The sequence below is a fragment of the Vespa velutina genome, chromosome 2 (assembly GCF_912470025.1).
Source record: "Vespa velutina chromosome 2, iVesVel2.1, whole genome shotgun sequence".
NCBI lineage: Eukaryota > Metazoa > Arthropoda > Insecta > Hymenoptera > Vespidae > Vespa > Vespa velutina.
In genome coordinates, this window is record NC_062189.1 from 18061228 (window position 1) to 18067872 (window position 6645).

Below are 6645 nucleotides of genomic sequence, written 5' to 3' on the forward strand. Positions count from 1 at the left end.
ATCCGTAGGGCACTTGAAATCGTATAGGTATACCTTCTTTTCAACGTTTCAAGCTGTACTTAAGCGCGACGTTCGTTTTCAAAAAATCTGCTCGGGAACAAGTACGAAGCAGTAAATCGAGAAGGTGATCGATCGATCTGCTATACTGTTCGTTTCTACCTACGCCAAGCACCGATACTAAAGCTACAAGAGAAGACGCTCTACCTTTCGGTTACTTTGTCATCGGTACCGGGGAATCGGTGTCACGATGGTAATTTATAAAGAAGCCCACGTTGCTACGTGCTACGACCATCCATGAGGATGAAAAGATTGGAAAGAAACAAAAGAGAGAGAGAGAGAGAGAGAGAGAGAGAGAGAGAGAAAGAGAGAGAGAGGAAGAGAAGAAAAAGACGTAGCAGGAGTATCAGCAGCAGCAGCAGCAGCAGCAGCAGCATCAGTAGTAGTAGTAGTAGTAGTAGTGGTAGTAAAAGAAGAAGAAGAAGAACTACAAAGAGGGTGAGCAACAGAAACGTTTACCAATAGCATGTTTCACGAGGCGGTAATGATACCATGAATATGTATACGCAGAACGGGCTGGAAGAAGGCCGAGAACGAGCTCTCCTTATACACGGTGTTCCCTTTTTTCTCTTTTTTCTTTTTTTTTTTTTTTTTTACTTGCCACGAGTCGTCCCATCGAGAAGGAGTATCTCGTTCCACGAGCTCGAGAAGGAGTTTGTCTTCTCTCGAAGGTCGTTGGATAATTCTTTCTTTTTCTACGTCTCTCTTTCTTATTCGTTATCGAACGACAACGAATCAAGGAGGAAATACTCGCTGAGCCGATTGCAAAAACGAACAGAAGAAATAGATAGATAGATAGGTAGGTAGGTAGGTAGGTAGGTAGGTAGGTAGGTAGGTTGGTAAATAGGTAGATAGGTAGGTAGGTGATATATACATATATACATACATAGCTATAGCAGAGAAAGTGAGAGAGAGATAGAGATAGAGAGAGAAGAAAATCCATGATTTGGTCGTTTATATTTAACAAGCTATTAACGCGTAGACGAAAGGGGACACCGTCGTCTACGACGGAGGGATGACGAAGGGGTAAAGGGAGGAGTTCGGAAAGAGAAGAAGGAGGAACATTGAGGGATCAAGAGTAGGCTCCGCTTTCGGTCCGAAGGAACCAAAAGAGAATGACGGCAAGATGGGCGTGTCCTTTCTACACTGTAAAACAAACAAGACCCGTTAATGATGCGAGCTGCTAGTTAGAGGGTCTACGCATCTTTTCTCTTTTTCTCTCTCTCACTCTCTCTCTCTCTCTCATTCTTCTTCTTCTTCTTCCTTTTCCTCTTGCTCTTCTATCCCCTCGTCACGCTTTGCATAGGAATTCGTTTCACGTCATTCACGTTGCATTCTTTATACCACCGCCTGTGGCTGTTAGGGGTGCTCCCCATTTCTCTCTCTCTCTCTCTCTCTCACTCCTCCTTGTCTTCGAGACTACGAGCACAGTCGTCCTCGAAACTCCTTCTCGTCGTAGTAGTACGACGACAACGACGACGACGACTACGACGACGGCGACAACGTACTTCGTAGTCCGCTGGCACGACCAAGCCCATCCTTCTTTTTCCATCGGCTCCGAAACTCATTTATTATATAAAAAGAAGAGAAAAAGAAGAATAGAAATAAGAAGGTTGATGCCTTAGAGGAACTAGACCGTCGAACTAATCGTCCCGCGTCAGAAATAGCCGAACCCCCATCCTTCTGCCGCATCCTTCCGAGAAATCGTGTTAATTTTCGAGGACCGTCGATGCCGATAATTTCGATGCTAATGGTAACGACGGCAACAACCCAACTCTCTAGGGACAAGAACGATGCCGAAGAGACAGACACGAGGGAAGGATAGAATAGGGGAGTGGCGGGAAGGGCGGACGCGGGAACGGGGGATAGCAAGCCTAAAACCCGACGAGGTATGCCGAATACAAGAGGCCGATAGTCGAGCGAGCTTCGTGAAAATAACGTTGTAGAAAACGGGCTCATTGTCCGTGTTAACTCATTTACGTTCGGTACGCTTAAATGAAGTTTCGTGCTGGAGCCAACTGAATAAGGTAGGTTCGTAGCTTGGTAGAGATAGATATAGGTATAGTTATAGGTATAGATATAGGTATATAGTTATAGATACGCGAGGCAATCTACTCGATCGAAAACACGCCTACGTTCGTGGCGTTTAAACTAATTCAAGACACTCTCTCTCTCCCTCTCTCTTTCTTTCTCTCTCTCTCTCTCTCTCTCTTCTCTATTTCTATCTATCTTTATCTCTGTCTTTCTATCTCGCCATTTCATTAAATACAGAATTCTAATGAAAGCTCATTCTCAAGCGCTTTCATAAGAGAATCTTTTACAAGAGATCATTGAAAATTTTCTTACTCGTAGACCCATTGAAATTTGAATGGCCAGTGAATATCGCCACACCAATGCCATGTAAATCACTTTTCCCGGTCATTCGTATTTTTTCTCTCTCTCTCTCTCTCTCTCTCTCTCTCGTTCTCTCGTTCTCTCTTCTCCTTCCTTCCTTCCTTCCTTCCTTCCTTCCTTCCTTCCTTCCTTCCTTCCTTCCTTCCTTCGAGCAAAACGGAGATACAGTTTATACGCCTCTCAATGGGGACCACCCTGCATGAGGATAGGTATAATACGTGGTACGGCCGAACGATACGTGCCGTATGGTCGCTATTCATAGGGTGTATTAATGAAAACGTGTTGGGAACCCATTGGCAATCGACAAAAATCAAAAAAATAAAATCAAAGGAAGAAAATGAAAAAATAAAGAGAGAGAGAGAGAGAGAGAGAGAGAGAGAGAGAGAGAGAAAGAAAAAGATGAAATAAAAACTATTTGAAAAGGAAAAAGAATGGAGGTTGGTTTTAGCAATATTAGGATAGTAAACAATGGGTTATATATCTATGAAAAACAAGTGCGGATTTTATATTTCAAATATACAATTTCGGATTTGAGATTGTTTGTTTTTGTGTTACCATAACGAAACTCACCTTCCGGGCATTGGCTTTCCTTTTATATTCTTCTTCGTTTTATTTTTTAGTTTTCCTCTTTTTTGTTTTTCCTTCATTTTATTCTTCTTCAATTTTTGCTCTTTCTTCTTTTCTTTCCTTTCCTTTTCTTTTTTTCTTTTCTTCTTCTTTTTTTTTTTAATTTCATTCTCTCAATTTCCTTGCGCTCATTTCCAGGGGCCCTTGTGCAAGAGTATCCATCTACAATAAACGTTGATACGTATAAACCGTGTCTCGTATCGGAATCGAAGAGGAACGAGAAATAAATAGGAGAGAGACAAGAAGATCGTTCGCTAAATAGAAAAAGGAGAAGGAAAGAAAGAAGAAGAGGAAGAAGAAAAAAAAAAAGAAAATGAAAGAAAAGGGTGAGGGGAGGGGGGAAGAAAAGCTTTCGATTTTTATCGAAAATATCACGATATTCAAGAGAAGTTTTAACGGAGTGGCAGGTGAAGAACCAAAGATAAGAACAACACGTGCATCCGATGATAAAGCCGACTTGAAGAAACTGTAGAGATTCAACGGAAAAGGAACGTAGGAAAACATCTTGCGCCCATTTTACCTACTTGGAAATTCTCTATCACGCTTTTCAACACGGAAACATCTTTTCTCGAATAAATGAATCATAGGCGGCATACGGTGTTTGTTGCCCGAGAGAGAGAGAGAGAGAGAGAGAGAGAGAGAGAGAGAGAGAGAGAGAGAGAATCACAAAAGATACGACTACGAGTTGTGTACTTTTTCTCAACCCCCCTCTTCATCCTTCTGATCCTCCTTCTCTTGATCCTCCTCCACCTCTCCTCCTATTTCTCCTTTTCCTGGGATGTAAGCGCGATAAACAAAAAAAAAACAAAAAAAAATAAAAATAAAAAGAAACTACTTCGTGCTTGTGCACTCGTGCCATTCGTTCTTATTTATGGCTCTGAAAGTATTTCTTTTCCTCTCTCCCCTTATCTCTCTCTCTCTCTCTCTCTTTCTCTCTGTATCTCTATTTTTTTTTATTTCTCTGCATCTCTTCGAACAAGGGAAGATAAGAAACGTGATCATTGATCGGCTCATCGGATCAAATACGAAAAAGTATCTTTATCAATCGAGAAATTATTCATAAAATGACGAAAAACATTTGAATCATCTCAGAAAATAAAATAGACAGACAGACAGACAGACAGACAGACAGACGGATGGACGGACGGACGGACGGACGGACAGACAGACAAAGAGAGATATGAATTAACAGTGATGATTAACTTTATCGATCGGACAAATACAGATAGAAATTATAAAAAATTGAACGTATAAGGCTTCAGTAATATTGATCTTTGATAATCGGTAATTACAAGAAGAAATTGAGAGAATAAGAGAGAGAGAGAGAGAGACAGAGAGAGAGAAAGAGAGAAGGAGAAACGTTCATCAAAGAAGAATATTATAGCACAGATACTCGATATAAATAACATTAAATTGAAGAATGGTGTCTCGGCTATGGTCGGAATCGAATTAAGACTCATTAGTAACAGATCGGAAAGTAGATTAGAACGGTAATTGTCTTGTCAGAAATCTTCGTTCTCTTGGGCGGATCTGTAAATGTACCAAGAGAGAAAGAGAAAGAAACAGAGAGAGAGATAAATAGAGAGAGAGAGAGAGAGAGAGAGAGAGAGAAATAGAGAGAGAGAAAGAGAGAGAGAGAGAGTGAGATGAGAGAGATGAGATAGATGAGAAAGAGAGAGAAAGGGAGAGTCTGTCGGTTCTCGGCAGCACCGGTCCGAGAATTTATGGAACAAAGGCCACGGAGGATGCTGTTCGTAATCTGAGCTATGAGTTTCGTTGGCTAGTATCTTGTAAATTCGACGAACTGCGCCGCCACGGAGCCCGTGGTTAGTCAATCGTGATTGCAATTTCCGAAAATCTGATCCATCCATTTGTCCCACGCTCGCATTAGAATTCAACATCAATTGTGTCTATATACATAGACACAAACGCGCTTGTGTATGCGTATTTGTAAAAGAGAGAGAGAGAGAGAGAGAGAGAGAGAGAGAGAGAGAGAGAGAGATAGACAGAGAGAGCAAGTGTGACCCAAATCGATATTGGTTTAGCCAATAAGTCAAGCGTCTCGTTAATGGAACGCAAGATTTAATTGAAAACTAATTAATCGGTGATCGATCGAACGCCGATTTCCATTAGTCTCCCTCGAATCCTTTCTATAATTTATACGCTCCTCAAAATGAATTCGAAGGGATCGAATTATACCTTCCTTCTCTTTCTCTCTCTCTCACTCTCTTTCTCATATATATATATATATGATATAATATATATATATATATATATATATATATATATATATATATATATGTATATATATATATGTATATATTTCTCTCTCATTTCTGAAGTAAGCATCGAAGAGCGAAGGATTCTCTACTAATCGGAATAAAAGTATCTATCTAGCCGGAAAGTCCGGACGATGCTTTCCGCATAATTAAATAAGCAACGAGGTACGCTCGCACGTTAATGTGAAAGCGACAGAGAGAAAGAGAGAGAGAGAGAGAGAGAGAGAGAGAGAGAGAGAGAAAGCAGACCTCTTTTTCTACCCGAAGATGTCGCGTTTGTTAATTCGTGCAGTCGTGGCAGATGGGACCAGCCAACGAGAGTCTTCCACCGAAAATAATGTACGCGTACTAATTATCCGAAGGGCGAAAGGAAAAGAAAAAAGGGAACAACAGAAAAAGAAGAAAAAGAAGAAAAGTAAGAAAAAAGAAGGGACAAAATACTTGTAGTCCTAACTATTTCATGCATCTGTCGTCCGTACGAAATTACACACGACGGATATTAATTATGAGCGTGTGGCCCGATAGAGGAGAAACGGGAGGGACTTAACGAAACTATCGTCGTATTCGTATTTCGTTCGACATAATCCGTATAAGAAAAAGAAAAAAAAAAGGAAAAGAAAAAAAAAAGAAAGAAAGACCAAAAAAGAAACAGGAAAAAAGGAAAAAAACGATAGTAGTCGGACTGGGAAAAGTCGAGCTTGAGATAGGTCGAAGGTGAGCCGAGAGTGCACAGACGGTCGTTAATACTTGAAGCGAAGAATCAGTGTTACTCCGTCTATTCCAAGCTCGGTCTCGTTTGTTACGCGATAGAGACCGCGAAAAATTACGGTCCGGTGTTCTTTGGTCGTCCTGTCGGAAATAATCGACAAAGGAATCGATCGAAGGATCGGACGATCGATCGAACGATCGAGATCGATCGTACGATTTATCTATACGACGCGATGCGACGCGATGAGATCGATCGGTCGAAGACCGGGCAAGAAACCTTTACCGATAAAGGACTCTTTTCTCTTGTACGACGCTCAGACGCTATTTAACCGAACGCCCTTTTTTTTCTTCTTCTTTTTCTTTTTTTTTCTTTCTTTCTTTCTTTCTGTCTTTCTTTCTTTCTTTCTCTCTCTCTTTTTCTATTTTCATTTATCACGTCAAACTGTTCGTATAAATTTTCTTTCCTTCGTGAAAATGAAGTCATTATTTCGACTATATGTTTGTACGTAATACTTTTTCTAGATTCTTTCGTTCTTTTAAAATCTTATGTGAAATTTTTACTTAAATATCTTACTTACTT

The 6645-nt window shown here is 40.5% G+C and overlaps 1 long non-coding RNA gene across 1 annotated transcript; it reads left to right on the forward strand.

The window, feature by feature from the left end:
- Positions 1-1507: 1507 nt before the first annotated feature.
- LOC124946445 lies at positions 1508-4147 on the forward strand. Its single transcript, XR_007100062.1, has 2 exons — positions 1508-2084; positions 3217-4147. It is a non-coding gene; the product is annotated as an uncharacterized LOC124946445 (long non-coding RNA).
- The last annotated feature ends 2498 nt before the right edge of the window (positions 4148-6645 follow it).